Genomic DNA, 15,284 nt, shown 5'->3' with positions numbered 1-15,284 from the left:
ATCAGTGGCAGTGTAGGGCGGGTCATGACCTCGCCTTCCCAGGAAAAAAAAATTGACCCCGAGCACCATGGATGTAGGCTATAATAAGAGCTGGATAGGGCGTCGCCGCGCAGCCTTGCAGCCAATTTTTCCCTGTGGCCACTCGCGGTATTGCAGCGAAAAATCCCCCTGCGGCCCAAAAAGGATTTTCCCCATAAACCACCATTGTAAAAGAGACGTCTGTAAAACTGTTGACAGGACGCCTCGAACTGCAAACAACGTCAATTATGACTCTTTCTATTATGAACTTTTGATCCATGGAGGTTTTATGTTTGTAAAACTTTCCTCGAGCCGAGAAAAGCGATTTAAAAACACGTGACGTCATCACAATGTAAAGTCTTTGGGCCGCGCAGGAGCTCGTGGGCGGGGCCAGCGGGGAAACACAACTGCGCATATTCAGTGGGCCGCACAACGCGGAAGCAAACCCGAGGCTAGAAACTTCTTTAGGCGTATGCGCCAGTCGAGTAGTTCCTATAGTACTGAATGGGCGCCGTTTTCAGTCCGGTATCCAGCTCTTACAATACATCCATACCGCGCACACATTTCCACGCTTGTGTTAATTAAAAAGTAACGGCGTCGAAAGTCAACTAAATAAAACAAATAAAACATTAATTTTACAGCCAAAACAACCGACTAGTGGCGGCCCTTTCGAAAGGCTAAGCCTGTGTGTAAAAACCAGAGCTTGCAAGCAGGTAAGTTAACACTGCGTGGAAGCTAGCGAACTAGCTTGAAAGTTAGCGAGCTAATATTTGCTCATGCTTATTTCAGCCTGTTATCTCCTGTATGTGTTTACTCTGCTGCTCACTGGACTAGGGTTAAGGCCCACTTTGTTGTTGTAATGGAAGGCTTGGGATAAGAAAGAAGCTTTGAAGGTTTAATATAGGCCATGTTCATTAATTGTGATAGAAAGTTTGCAAGCCCCCTAAGAGCAAATAACTGTTTTTCCACATCTTCTACATCAGCATATGGGCACATAGTCATAAAGAAAAGCCCCTGAGTCCGCAATAAAAATGCATCATTACCAGTGAACTGGTTGACATTGTGCTTATTTCCCATTTATCTTCTTTTACATGTGCAAGTTCTGCAGTAATGGCAACACGAGGAAGACTTCTGGAGGATGGCTCTAAATTTGTTTAAGAGAAGAGGCCTGGGAGACTCGTAACTTCGTCACTCTACAGATCTGTGAGGTACACTTCATCATACACCCGTCTCCTTTCGTCCCCTCCCGTCCCCTTTCTTCTTGTTTTCATCTGCTGTAAATGAATGTGCATGTATTAGTGGTGGGTTGACTTTTAGAGGAATGTGAACCACTGCCATCTTGTGGCGGTGTACTAGAAACCCATTGGGGTCTCCCCGCGCAGGATTTCCTTCCGACAATGTTTTTATGTGATGGATTGTTCAGAGCGTGCTCATAAAAAACACTTCAGCTTCAAACAATGCCATCCTCCCTACTCATATCTGTTTACTTCTTTAAAACTTTAGTTTTTTTGCAGGACAGGTTCTACAGTGTTTGATACTGCTATTAATTAGTTACCACTAACTTAAAGTACTTCTCCTTGTTCATTCCTCCCTTAACTCTGATGTCAGTGTCTACTGTCACCTCCAAACTCCCCACAGGGGATGTAGCTCAGTGGTAGAGCGCATGCTTTGCATGTATGAGGCCCCGGGTTCAATCCCCGGCATCTCCAATAAGTTTTGTGTTGACAACATGTGGTGTGGTTGTCAGTTGCAAGAGTTTGTAAAGATCAAAGTAGTTGACACTAAAAAGAAGCAAGCATGTGCGCTTTGCATGTCAAAACTTCTGTGTGTGTGTAAGTGGGACAGAAAATAAAGACCGGCACACAGACTGGTTAAACATTTCTTAATAAGTAAACATTCTTAAACCAAAATGGATGAGTAATGCTCATACAAACAGAAAGCTGTCACACTTAATGCACTGTGAAGTTGTTTGTGAGATTATCAAATTAAGGTTATACTATAGTGAGGTATAGGTGTCAAATGTATACATTTCACAACCCAACAAAAGCATGTTGATAGAGTAGTTGTCGTGGCCGAGTGGTTAAGGCGATGGACTAGAAATCCATTGGGGTCTCCCCGCGCAGGTTCGAATCCTGCCGACAACGGCAGGCTATTTTGAGCTGTTGCAGTCAAAAGTATATGTATAAATAAGAAGCATGATAAACCAGTCACACCCTCCAAGTTGATCCAAGGATTTCCTTCATTAATATTAGACTTAAATATGTCTTAATTGTAGCACATTGTCAATAAGTCTGATTTTATCATTCATTGTTACACGTCATTGTATCATCTGCACCTGTGTGTGTGTGTGTGTGTGTGTGTGTGTGTGTGTGTATATATATATATATATATATATATATATATATATATATATATATATATATATATATATATATATAAAATGCTAAAGTAACCCACTGCTAGGTGCACTCACTTCATTGTCTCATTCTTCACTGGTGGGGCAGACAGCAGGTGTCAATCATGTAGGTTGTTGTGTCGAATGGTTATGGCAAAAGACTAGAAATCGTAGGGATCTCCCTGCATAGGTTTAAATCCTTCTGACAATGATTAATGTCATGTTCTGTCTGCTGAATTCAGTGTGATCATTAGAAACAGCTAACGAATTACAATGTTCTCCTGATGCTCCTTCCAAATCACTTTTATTGCAGTTCACACCCCTGCTGATGTCAGACTGATGACTCCCATAGGCCCTGAAATGATCAACAGAAAATCCTTTTCTTTGCTTAAGTAATCAATAGGGCAAACTGCCAAACATTTGCTGGTTTTACTTTGTCGTTGTGAAGGTTTGCTGCTCGTTTTAGTTTGACATGATTTCAAACAGAATTTTTGGGGTTCTGGACTTTTGGATCATTTGTAGTGTAGCCTACGTTGTGGTTTCAGGGCCTACACATGTAGCTGCTGTAGTCATAGTGTATCCCCTTTACAGTGAAGTAGATATCCAGCCTAAGTTGTGCTACATCCCTTTGTTCAATCTCTTCTCATATCTCTGCTGTCTTTATCTGCTGTACCCACAGGGGATGTAGCTCAGTGGTAGAGCGCATGCTTTGCATGTATGAGGCCCCGGGTTCAATCCCCGGCATCTCCAACAGGTTTTATGATGACAACAAACTTGTAGACATCACATCACATCACCTCAGCAGAGACAAAAAATCAAAAGGCTTCACACTGAAAAAATATGCACGTGCAATTTGTATATTAGAGCTTGTGTATGAATGGGATGGAACATTGAGAACACTCCCTAATAGAAAAGCGTAATAAGACAGGACAGAGAAACTTGTGGAATACTTCTCACTAAGTTAAACAAAGACAATAGTGTTTTTTATTTGTAGGTGATGGTGATGTGACATATCCGTGACATGGTTGCTTTTCTTTTATTACCTGTCAGATCTCTATCGAGACACAGTCATACACCAAAACTGAAGAGTAATACTGCCCTTACAAACTGTCTGTGAGGCGATGATATGAATGTTGTACTGTAGTGTGGTATTGGTGGAACACCACGTGTGACACATATGCTTTTGACACCCCAACAACAGTTTCATATCAGGGTGGTTGTCGTGGCCGAGTGGTTAAGGCGATGGACTAGAAATCCATTGGGGTCTCCCCGCGCAGGTTCGAATCCTGCCGACAACGATGCCTTAATCTTGTTCACACACTGCCTGATGGAATTCTGAGAAGCCACCAGCCAGGAGAACCGTAGGGGGCACCTCTTGATGAGTAGTGGAATGCCTTCAAGAATGAAACAGTGAATCTGGTCGCTTTCAAATGAGTGATGCTTTGCATGTATGAGGCCTTGGGTTCAATCGCCAGCATCTCCAACAGGTTTTATGATGACAACAAACTTGTAGTGATCACATTACGTCATCTTAGACAATACCTCACACTGCGAAGAGGCATATGCACACACAATTTGTATGTTGCAGCTTGTGTATTTGCATGAAGGAGACAAAAAATAATAGAAAAGTGTAATAAAAAAAAGGACACAGAAACTTGTTTCTCGCTGGGTAAAACAAAGACAATAGTGTTTTTGATTTGGTGGTGATGAGGTTGATGTGACATACCTGCATTGTGATTGCTTGACATGATAAGGACAGTTTGTTTGAATACACAGTTACAGACAGCACTGTAAAACAGCTGCTCAAAGATATTATCCGAGAGTAAACATTAGGTACAGAACTTTGAGTTAAACCGTATCATCATTTTCTCTTCTGGTGATGTGACATATCTGTAACATGCTGGCTTGTCGTTTATTACCAGATCTCTATTGAGACAGTCATACACTAAAACTGATAAGTAACACTGGCCTTTCAAAACCATCTGTGAAATTGTTTGGTGTGAGGTGATTATGTAAATGTAGTACTCTAGCATAGTATTGGTGGACCAACACATGTGACATGCATGCATTTGACATCCCAACAACAGGTTCTTATCAGGGTGGTTGTCGTGGCCGAGTGGTTAAGGCGATGGACTAGAAATCCATTGGGGTCTCCCCGCGCAGGTTCGAATCCTGCCGACAACGATGCCTTAATCTTGTTCACGCGCTGCCTAATGGAATTCTGAGGAGACAGAAACTACCAGCCAGGAGAACCGTAGGGGGCACCTCTTGATGAGTAGTGAAATGCCTTCAAGAATGAAACAGTGAATCTGGTTGCTTTCAAATGAGTCATTCTAGATGTTGGACTGGACCTGTGCTACTTGCTCAGATACTGGAGCTGATGACAATTGGATAAGATTGTTCTTTGTTCTTTCAAAATGTGTCCATGTAGAGAAGAATGGAATATTGTTGTGACTTAAGCATTTAGTTATTAAAAATGTTGCAGTAAAACAACATGGAAAATCATCACAGAAATACCTATAGAGTGATTGTGCAAGAATATGCTGAGGTTTGCTGATAACAGCTGCTAACAATTTGATGATTATTTTATGGAATTTTGAAGATTGGAATCTATTGGAATCTCCTTTCGAGTATAAATTTCTGAGTTTACAAGATGCACTTGAATGCACCTTGAAGTCTCACACGCTTTGCCATACAAAGTGCACCAGATACGCTCTCATTTTAATCTATGCAGCTGTCTGCCCCAGCTCCGTGCAGGCTTGCATCTCAGCCATGACTCACAGGCGTAACTGTGACCTGAAACATTCATTTACGCTTCAAGTCTATTTACCTCCATTTTACGCATGTCACTACAGTCATGTGTATTGGGCTCTGAACACCTCCAACACGTGGGTGACCTACGCTCAACACTGCACCTGAACACCTCCAGTGTAGACACACAAACGGAGAACTTCGTGCTGCTGCTGCTCTGCTGATGTGCTGCTCATACTGCCTTTGCTGTCTAGACACAGGGTTTAAGTTTATAAGTGGAGATAGCGTGAATGTCCCTCTCAAGTGTAGATGGCGTGACGTGACTGCAGGATAAAAGCTCAGAGGAGGGTGTTTGTGTGCAGTGCGGGGAGAACGAGTCATGGTGCAGATGCGTCTGCATCTGTTTGGGAGTGTATTTGAGAGAGAGAGAGAGAGAGAGAGAGCGCAAGAGCGGGATGTGCAATCCAAAAATAGAAAATCAATTTGTGGTGGGCCGCCACAAATAAATGAATGTATGGGAAACACTGTAGTTAAAGAGGTACTGCACACTAAAACATGTTTTTTGAGCTGTAAACTAAATTATATGACTGCACTGTTGATAAAACACATCAGTGCTGCTGTTAATATTGACATTGACACCAAATTCATAAAAATCAATCAATTCATGGGTTGAAAATGGCTCAACCTGTCATCTGCTGTTTAAAATCAGCCCTGAAAAGACTGGGCCAATGCTGATGTAGAGTCAACCATTTGGGGGGTCTCTACGTCATGAAATTTGTATAAATGGTAGAATGTTAACGCCCACCTCCCCTAGCCCTGCGCTTATTTTCAAATATATGCTGACCGAGACAGTTTTAGCTTCGGCAGTTAACAGTGGTGCTAACCTGCTGGAGGAAATCTCTCCGTCTGTGACTGTCCATGGGATGAAGAGCTGCTGGCAGCCACACAAACAACAGAAATCCTCCTCACATCTTGCCCTGCAGCTCTTCAACTCTCTGGCTCTCTGTTCCTGTGGTTGTCAGCTGGTAAAATCTTGAGTTCTAAGTTTTAAAACGTTAAATCGCAGAGCAGTGCTGTAGAGCTGCGGTCAGACAGGTTTAGTAACAGCTCTGGTTACACTGTGTTTTAATGTTTTAAATGTTTTAAAACACACTGCCGCTGAATGGGTATAATATTACTGTGAATGAAACTTGGCGTGTATGTGCAAGACTTAGTGATGGATGTTTCAGGCACATTCAGAAAAATATAAAAATACCTCATAAACAACGTTACTACTGCTTCTTCTGCACGTGGATTCAAGGAGCAGGAATACAGACAGTGCCACTCTGCCGTTGCAACCCACATTGTGGTCAGAGATGGGATCACATCCAGAGTGGTGAGAACTACCATAGAGAATGAATTGAAAAATTTCAGAGAGTTAAAATCTATTCCCGCTCCTTGCACTCGGGAACTTTGTAAGTATGTTCAAGTCATAGTGCAGGATGTCTCAGGCACAACGGGCACTACAGTACATCCGATCAACTTCAGCTCAACTCAAAATTGTAGTCTTCAAATATTCCGCATGTGAGGTGTTTAGGGAGCTTTGGTAATTTGTAGCATCTATCGATATGCTGCATATTAGGCATTTAGGGAACATGAGTAAATTATAGTGTCTACTGGTAGCCTGCCTGTGAGGCGTTTAGGGAACATCAGTATATTGTAGTGTCAACCGATGGTCTGCACGAGAGGCATTTAGGGGAGGGGCACTGTTCTCTCTAGGTATTGAGAAATCGGCCCGTTTCAAACAGGCACATTTTGAATGGGCACTGTCTTAGTGCACCAAGAAATGCAGCAATGCACAAGCAAAGGCAGGGAATAAAAATGTAAAATGCCACCACCCCTCCCCATCCAAATGATTTTTACACAAATACAATTTGAAAGTGTTCAAATTATTGAAATATATATTAATTAACTGTACAATGGAGCATTATCACCACACACGCTTGGGGTGATTAGCTGCCAGCAAAACCATACAAATACTCATTCAACATTGAACGCAGGCATCATTTGATTGGAGAAATTTTGATACTACTTGGTACTGGCTTATTTCGGTCGATGCCTTAAAGGTATTGAGTACCGATACCCAGGCCTAGTTTTGAGTTAGAAATAGCACTGTGCTTCTCCACATTTGTGGAAAAGGTGGAAGGAGCACCTCTTGTGGGTTGTCGTGGCTGAGTGGTTAAGGGAATGGACTAGGAATCCATTGGGGTCTCCCCATATAGTTCTGAATCCTGCTGACAACGTTTGACTGTTTTTTGAGTTGTGTCAGTCAAGAGCAGTTTGTAGAAAACACTACTGAGACTTTAGGAATGTCAGATTCTGAATCATCCTGTTTAAACCTGGCATTAACATGCGGTCTGAGTAAGAACGAACGCATGATAATGAAAGTTCCAGCAGACCCATCTGTGTGGTAATTTGGTGCCCAGCTCAGCACGCATGGTGCACAGGTTGGAAGTTCAAACAAATTGTTGTACCACTGTGCGCCGTCCAGTGTTTTCTCTTCTCTTCTCTTCTCTTCTCTTCTCTTCTCTTCTCTTCTCTTCTCTTCTCTTCTCTTCTCTTCTCTTCTCTGTGTACCTCCCTCTTCCTCTCTTCTGCTCCTCCTCCACTCACTCTCCTCCCCCTCTCCCAGTAGATTCTTATGCTGATGTAAACTGCTGAGTTGGCAGCAAATTCCTCCTTTTCCACAGCGATGGTGGTATAGTGGTGAGCATAGCTGCCTTCCAAGCAGTTGACCCGGGTTCGATTCCCGGCCATCGCAGTTCTTTCAGTTTTTTGTGCTTGTTACTTTTAGATTTTATTATTCAGATGTGTGTTTTCATCAGTCTGGTCAGAAAAACAGGTTTTTCTCAGCTCATTTTGAGTTGTACAGTAAAAGTAAGTAGTATGAAGATAATCTTTTACACCTGCGCTGTTCAAAATCATTTCAGAGGTTGCTAGCTCTGTGGTAGAGCATCATAATGTATTGCAGGACTGTTGTATTGAGTTCAGTAAGATTGTACATGTAAACTCCACAAAGTAAGTTCAAGTCCTAACATGAAGCCACTGCAGAATGTTTGGAGGATAATCTCTGTCTTCTTCCTGTAATTATGTCTAGAGCATTGTTGAGGACATCACGGCTATTATTAGTGTTTAAGTCATTTAAGTTCAATTGACAAACTTTCTCTGTGAAGAGTTTAACTCCTTTACTCATTTTATCAAGACTAATACAGGTTGATGTAATCACAAAAGGAAACTGAAAGCGTTAAGGTAGTTGTTGTGGCCGAGTGGTTAAGATGATGGACTTGGAATCCACTGGTGTCTCCCTGCCTACGTTCAGATCCTGCTGACAACACCAGACTGTTTTAAGCTGTGGAATTCAAAAGTAATGTAAAGAGTTCTCTACTAACAGATGCTATTGAGACTTTAGAAATGTCAGATGCTGAATCACAAAGGCAGGAAAAACAAAGTGGAGGTGTGCGAGAAGATGAGGTGATAGGTGAAAACTCATGTGTGATTTAGTTCTACTAAACCAGTCATAAACTGTGTATGTTAGGGTTTCCTTCATAAAGATCAGAACTAGGCCTCTTGTGTACATATATCTTAATTATAACAGATTCTCAATTAATCTGAGTTTATCTATTGTTTATCTTCAACATTATTGTATCAGCAAAAGTTAATAGATAAACTGTTAAAGTAACCCACTGCTGGGTTTAAAATTGTGGTTTTGGTGGCCAGACAGCAGCAGGACACAGTGAACCAGGTGAAGTGAAAGAAAGTTTTACTCAAGTTGACGACAGCAATGCTCATTTCTCCTAAGTGCAATAAAACCTTCATGAGTAAAACGCTGATAAGGGTATGTTGCTTTGCCTGCAGTCTCCCATCCACCACCAGTATGTTTTATACAAACACAGTGCTCTAGTTAGGCTAATAGCGAATTGTTATGAATAACTTAAAATCAAAGCAATCTGTATGTAGTCTAACTGTTTAGCTTAGTTTGCCACATGTCTTAAAACTAGTCAAATTCTTGTAAACTTATCTACTGGCTGAGACGGCGGCCCCCTGCTAAACACATTCCCTGCATAGGTTCAAATCCTTCTGACAATGATTAATTTCATGTTCTGTCTGCTGAATTGCTGAACTGTGATCATTAGAAACAGCTAACGAATTACAATGTTCTGATATTTCTCCAAATCACTTTTATTGCAGTTCACACCCCTGTTGATGTCAGACTGGTGACTCCCATAGGCCCTGAAATGATCAATCTCTTCTCATATCTCTGCTGTCTTTATCTACTGTAGCCACAGGGGATGTAGCTCAGTGGTAGAGCGCATGCTTTGCATGTATGAGGCCCCGGGTTCAATCCCCGGCATCTCCAACAAGCTTTATGGTGACAACTAACTTGTATTGATCACATTACATCATCTTAGAGAGTACTTCACACTGCAAAGAGGCATACACACACAATTTGTATGTCGCAGCTTGTGTATTTGCATGAAGGAGACAGAAAAAAATAATTGAAAAGTGTATAAAAAAAGGACACAGAAACTTGTTCTCGCTGGGTAAAACAAAGACATTAGTGTTTTTGATTTGGAGGTGATGTTGATGTGACACTTTGGGTTAAACTGTATCATCTTCTTCTCTTCTGGTGATGTATCATATCTGCAACATGCTGGCTTGTCTTTCATTACCTATCAGATCTCTATTGAGACAGTCATACACCAAAACTGAAAAGTAACACTGGCCTTTCCATCTGTGAAGTTGTTTATGAGGTGATTGTGTAAATGTTGTACTGTAGTGTAGTACTGATGGACCAACACATGTGACTTGTATGCATTTGACACTCCAACAACAGATTCTTATCAGGGTGGTTGTCGTCACTTCAGCACTTTCACCATATTTTTAAACCCTTTGTTTTCCACAACAGAGTATGGCCTCATGTCTGCAGTGATAAACATCCCAATAGATTTGGTAATATGGAAGAAGACCGCAACCAGCACAGCTTGCTAGTTTTAACATTGGTTAGGTTTAAAGATAAAGTGTATTGACTGTCTCTGTATAGTTAGTTAACATTAGCATAAATGATTTTATGACTTTGCTTTATGACAGTTGTTTTGTGCAGTATATTGTCTGTTAATGCTAGTCTGGTTAACAGCTCAAAACATAGCAAGTGGAGGCAGCGGCAGTGTCTACAGCAGCTTCATCAGTAACAGGAGTTTGGACCAAAACACGTAACCTGCAGGTAAGACGAGATGAAGCTGTATTAAAATATTAAAGATAATAATACTGCCTATTGTTTTACATCAAAACAGCGATGGTTCGGTGGCTGGTCAAACAGCAGCTAATGTAGTGAAGCAGTCTCTGTGTGACCAGTATTATAGCCTTTGATATTTTAAAACAGCGTCATCTTGTCTTACCTGGAGATGATGTGTTTTGGTCCAACCTCCTGTTTCTGATGATACCACTGTAGATGCTGCTGCTGCCTCTGCCATTGCTGTTTATGTTGAGAAGCTACAGCCGGATGTTCCGGACAGGTCAGCTCCTGCTAGGTATCGAAATTTGGTACCGAATGACAAGAATATTTTTGATGCTCAGTAGTATCGAAGCAATTTGGTCGGTGCCATAAAAGTATCAAAGTTAGGTACCCTACCCTATATAAGACTTGTGTACATCTTTATTTAGATATACAAGTCAAAGACTTTTAAATATCGTATGAAAAGGGCTTATAGATTGCAATAGTGAAAATGAAACTGATCCAGCAGGTCTTATATATCTTAAATTATATGTTAATATAACATATGTTTTTATATACATCACCACCAATAGTAAACTGTAGCCTGACAGTCATTGTAAGAATATGTAAAGATCAAAGCACTTCACACAGAAGTAAAATAAATATACACACTTGTATACAAAGCTTGTATTTGTGTGAGGAGAATGGAAAAGTATAAACATCCCACTATAGAATAAGACCATCAGAAAAGACATAGAAACTAGATCCTGATGTGTACCTCCCTCTTTCTCTCCTCACTCCCTCTCCTTCTTTCCCCTCCTTCCCCTCTGACACAAACAGCTGACTCTGCAGAAAAATCTTTTTTCTTCCAGGGCAATGGTGGTATAGTGGTGAACATAGCTCCCTTCCAAGCAGTTGACTTGAGTTTGATTCCCAGCCATTTTGGATGCTGTCTTACCAAGCTGTGTTTACAGTAATGTACAGTCCATATGTATATTCTGTAGGAACTTTGCTTGTGCTCTTGTTTTGCTGTCAGAGATGTGTGGCTCTATCATGATGGTTAACAGGTATATGTCGACAAACTACAGGCTCATGTTCAGGCTTCCTATAGAACAGGAGTGTTGTAGTTTAGAGGTTAAACTGATGAGCTGGACATTCATTGTTTTATTCTATGATTAATTGTTTCGGACTATTTAAGGAAACTTTCCTTGTTCTGTGGTCTTAGAGAACCAAAAAAAAAAATCCCACTGTTCCACTATGTAGAACAACTGGTGACCTATACACAAGCTTTGGTGTTGAGTGGGGCAGGGTATTTTTAAAAAAAAATACAATACCTTTACCCTGAAAATGACAATACAATACCAGTACCCTTAAAATGATACCGATACCAATGGAATACTTCATTCGATACCTTTTTTTTTCTACTGCATTCGATACCCATCATGTGAATGGAAGCATTCAGTTGCGTAAAATGCCACCACCCCTCCCCATCCAAATTATTTTTACACATATACAATTTGAAAGTGTTCAAATTATTGAAATATTTATTAAATAACTGTACAAAACTGTACAATGAAGCATTATCACCACACACGCTTGGGGCAAAACCATACAAATACTCATTTTTTTCTAGATCTGGGTACAAAAAGCATTGAATGCAGGCATCATTTGACTGGAGAAGTTTTGATACAACTTGGTACTGGCTTATTTCGGTCGATGCCTTAAAGGTATCAAGTACCGATACCCAGGCCTAGTCTTGAGTTAGTAATAGCAGTGTTTCTCCACATTTTTTCTTCTCTTCTCTTCTCTTTTCTTCTCTTCGTACCTCCCTCTTCCTCTCTTCAGCTCCTCCTCCACTCACTCTCCTCCCCCTCTCCCAGTAGATTCTTATGCTGATGTAAACTGCTGAGTTGGCAGCAAATTTTTCCTTTTCCACAGCGATGGTGGTATAGTGGTGAGCATAGCTGCCTTCCAAGCAGTTGACCCGGGTTCGATTCCCGGCCATCGCAGTTCAATCTTTTACACCTGCACTGTTCAAAATCATTTGAGAGGTTGCTAGCTCTGTGGTAGAGCATCATAATGTATTGCAGGACTGTTGTATTGAGTTTAGTAAGATTGTACATGTAAACTCCACAAGGTAAGTTCAAGTCCTAACATGAAGCTACTGCAGAATGTTTGGAGGATAATCTCTGTCTTCTTCCTGTAATTATGTCTAGAGCATTGTTGAGGACATCACGGCTATTATTAGTGTTTAAGTCATTTAAGTTCAATTGGCAAACTTTCTTTGTGAAAGGTTTAACTCCTTTACTCATTTTATCAAGACTAATACAGGTTGATGTAATCACAAAAGGAAACTGAAAGCGTTAAGGTAGTTGTTGTGGCCGAGTGGTTAAGATGATGGACTTGGAATCCACTGGTGTCTCCCTGCCTACGTTCAGATCCTGCTGACAACACCAGACTGTTTTAAGCTGTGGAATTCAAAAGTAATGTAAAGAGTTCTCTACTAACAGATGCTATTGAGACTTTAGAAATGTCAGATGCTGAATCACAAAGGCAGGAAAAACAAAGTGGAGGTGTGCATGAAGATGAGGTGATAGTTAATGACAGGTTTAGTAGAACCAATGTGTAGAAGATCCTGAATGATCCTGTGAAGTGAAAGAAAGTTTTACTCAAGTTGACGACAGCAATGCTCATTTCTCCTAAGTGCAATAAAACCTTCATGAGTAAAACGCTGATAAGGGTATGTTGCTTTGCCTGCAGTCTCCCATCCACCACCAGTATGTTTTATACAAACACAGTGCTCTAGTTAGGCTAATAGCGAATTGTTATGAATAACTTAAAATCAAAGCTGTCTGTATGTAGTCTAACTGTTTAGCTTAGTTTGCCACATGTCTTAAAACTAGTCAAGTTCTTGTAAACTTATCTACTGGCTGAGACGGCGGCCCCCCTCCTAAACCAGCCCCCCCTCCCTCTACCAGCAGTACCTGCAGCAGTGAATCACATCAGCATCAGAAAGAGGAGGACAGAGGACAGGATTATTGACTGATACTGACTGATGTCTGTGTTCTTCATTCTTTCTAAACTCCACTCAGTACTTTGATGTCAGAAATATTATTTATTTTATTGACATGTTATTTTTGTTTTCAGTGAGATATTATTGAGTTTATATAGTGACTTTGCTGTTGTAAACATTACTGTTGCTGCTCTAGAAAAAAATATTTGGTTTTATTTAAATTAAAAAATCAATTCTAATCCTCTAAATTTATTCTTCAGGACATAGAGTTTACTTCATCAGTGAGCATATTTGTTCCACTTTTCTTCTTGCTAATGTTTGAGTGTACGACAACCTGTGTTGTTTTTTAATAATAGTGGTTTACAATGATGTGAAAATGCATAGCCTAGCTTTTAGTCAAATAACATCAAATCTCCTTGGGAGAGAATGCCCCAACTGTGTTGAGGCCCTTCTGGTGTCAAAAGCTCCTGGTAAATTATCACACACGACTCGATGAACATGAATAAACCTATCTAGAACAATTCTATACTACACTGCCTTCCAAGCAGTTGACTCGGGTTTGATTCCTGGCCATCGCAGATGTTTCGTTCCCAAGCTGTGTTTACAGTAGAAGCATAGTTCATATGTTCTGTAGGAATAGTACTTTGCTTGTTTTGCTGTCAGAGATGTGTAGCTGTCATGATGGTTAACAGGTGTAAGTTGAGAAAAAACAGGTTCATGCTCAGGCTTCACATACAGGATACAGGAGTGTTGTAACTTAAAGATTAAATTGGTGAATTGGAAATCCAATGTCTTATTTTATGATTAATTCTTTTAGAAAGTTTAAGGAAACTTTCCTTTTTTTCTGCAGTCATAGAGCACCAGAATATATATATTTTTTAAAATTGTACATTTTCACTTTATAGAACAACCAATGTTCTATACATTAGCTTTGGCGTTGTTAGTAATAGCACTGTGTTTCTCAATCACTGAGAAAATTCTCCATGTTAATGGAAAAGAGGGAATGAGTTTGTTTTGTAGGTTGTCGTGGCCGAGTGGTTAAGGCGATGGACTAGAAATCCATTGGGGTTTCCCCGCGCAGGTTCGAATCCTGCCGACAACGTCAGACAGTTTTGAACTGTGGCGGTCAAAAGCCACAGATGCTACTTAGACTTGAGGAATGTCATATTCTCAATTACAAAGATAAAATCACTGAGAGTTAATGTCTGATTACAGGGCTGCCCCCTGAACTTCTATGATTCAAATCATCACTCGTGAAGCTCCTTACTTAACCTGCATTTTGTCAGTTGAATCACAGCTTTTTTTTTTTAGCTGCATCATTGTTCTAAATCTCGTTTCTAAATGACCTAAATACATAAGTGCGATGGAACAGAGAGGGATGATGGAAACGGAGGACAGCGTGCTCCTTTATACTCTGACTCTTGACGCTCTCAGCTCCGGCGTTGAATGGAAACAAAGTCGGCCAAACTTTTGAACCTGACGCTGGTACAACCTATCGTTGAGTATTTATAAGAATGAAAAATATGTATAAGAAGCATGAATAACAAGCCCCCCTCCCCTCCCCCATTTGTTACACATCATTGTATCATCTGCACCTGTTCCAGTGTACACAAAGGTTACTGTATAAAACATATAAGTAGTCTACCGCCAGGTGTACTCACTTGTTAATCACTAATTTAACTTGTGATAAACTTATGACAGTTTAAGTTTATGATAAAATGCTAATGAGCCACATTCGTCACCATGGGTTGGCAGACTGCAGATGCCAATCATATGGTGGCAAAGGTTGTTGTGGCCGAGTGGTTAAGGCGATGGACTCGAAATCCATTGGGGTCTCCCCGCGTAGGTTCGAATCC

At 40.7% G+C, this 15,284-nt stretch overlaps 10 non-coding genes across 10 annotated transcripts in view; all 10 read left to right on the top strand.

The window, feature by feature from the left end:
* Nucleotides 1-1,655: 1,655 nt before the first annotated feature.
* trnaa-ugc (transfer RNA alanine (anticodon UGC)) lies at nucleotides 1,656-1,727 on the top strand. The gene has a single exon. It is a non-coding gene; the product is annotated as a tRNA-Ala (tRNA).
* Nucleotides 1,728-2,080: 353 nt separating this feature from the next.
* On the top strand, nucleotides 2,081-2,162 carry trnas-aga (transfer RNA serine (anticodon AGA)). The gene has a single exon. It is a non-coding gene; the product is annotated as a tRNA-Ser (tRNA).
* A 929-nt stretch (nucleotides 2,163-3,091) lies between these two features.
* On the top strand, nucleotides 3,092-3,163 carry trnaa-ugc (transfer RNA alanine (anticodon UGC)). The gene has a single exon. It is a non-coding gene; the product is annotated as a tRNA-Ala (tRNA).
* A 466-nt stretch (nucleotides 3,164-3,629) lies between these two features.
* trnas-aga (transfer RNA serine (anticodon AGA)) lies at nucleotides 3,630-3,711 on the top strand. The gene has a single exon. It is a non-coding gene; the product is annotated as a tRNA-Ser (tRNA).
* Nucleotides 3,712-4,515: 804 nt separating this feature from the next.
* On the top strand, nucleotides 4,516-4,597 carry trnas-aga (transfer RNA serine (anticodon AGA)). Its single transcript has one exon. It is a non-coding gene; the product is annotated as a tRNA-Ser (tRNA).
* Nucleotides 4,598-7,892: 3,295 nt separating this feature from the next.
* trnag-ucc (transfer RNA glycine (anticodon UCC)) lies at nucleotides 7,893-7,964 on the top strand. The gene has a single exon. It is a non-coding gene; the product is annotated as a tRNA-Gly (tRNA).
* Nucleotides 7,965-9,488: 1,524 nt separating this feature from the next.
* trnaa-ugc (transfer RNA alanine (anticodon UGC)) lies at nucleotides 9,489-9,560 on the top strand. Its single transcript has one exon. It is a non-coding gene; the product is annotated as a tRNA-Ala (tRNA).
* Nucleotides 9,561-12,352: 2,792 nt separating this feature from the next.
* On the top strand, nucleotides 12,353-12,424 carry trnag-ucc (transfer RNA glycine (anticodon UCC)). Its single transcript has one exon. It is a non-coding gene; the product is annotated as a tRNA-Gly (tRNA).
* A 2,024-nt stretch (nucleotides 12,425-14,448) lies between these two features.
* Nucleotides 14,449-14,530, top strand: trnas-aga (transfer RNA serine (anticodon AGA)). Its single transcript has one exon. It is a non-coding gene; the product is annotated as a tRNA-Ser (tRNA).
* Nucleotides 14,531-15,213: 683 nt separating this feature from the next.
* trnas-cga (transfer RNA serine (anticodon CGA)) overlaps nucleotides 15,214-15,284 on the top strand; it is an 82-nt gene continuing 11 nt past the window's right edge. The window contains exon 1 of the tRNA in view: nucleotides 15,214-15,284. This exon is cut by the window's right edge and continues 11 nt beyond it. This is a non-coding gene — a tRNA (tRNA-Ser).

The sequence above is a fragment of the Thunnus thynnus genome, chromosome 21, assembly GCF_963924715.1.
Source record: "Thunnus thynnus chromosome 21, fThuThy2.1, whole genome shotgun sequence".
Classification (NCBI taxonomy): Eukaryota; Metazoa; Chordata; class Actinopteri; order Scombriformes; family Scombridae; genus Thunnus; species Thunnus thynnus.
Note: the sequence above shows the minus strand (reverse complement) of the source record. Positions and strands in the feature narration are given on the sequence as shown.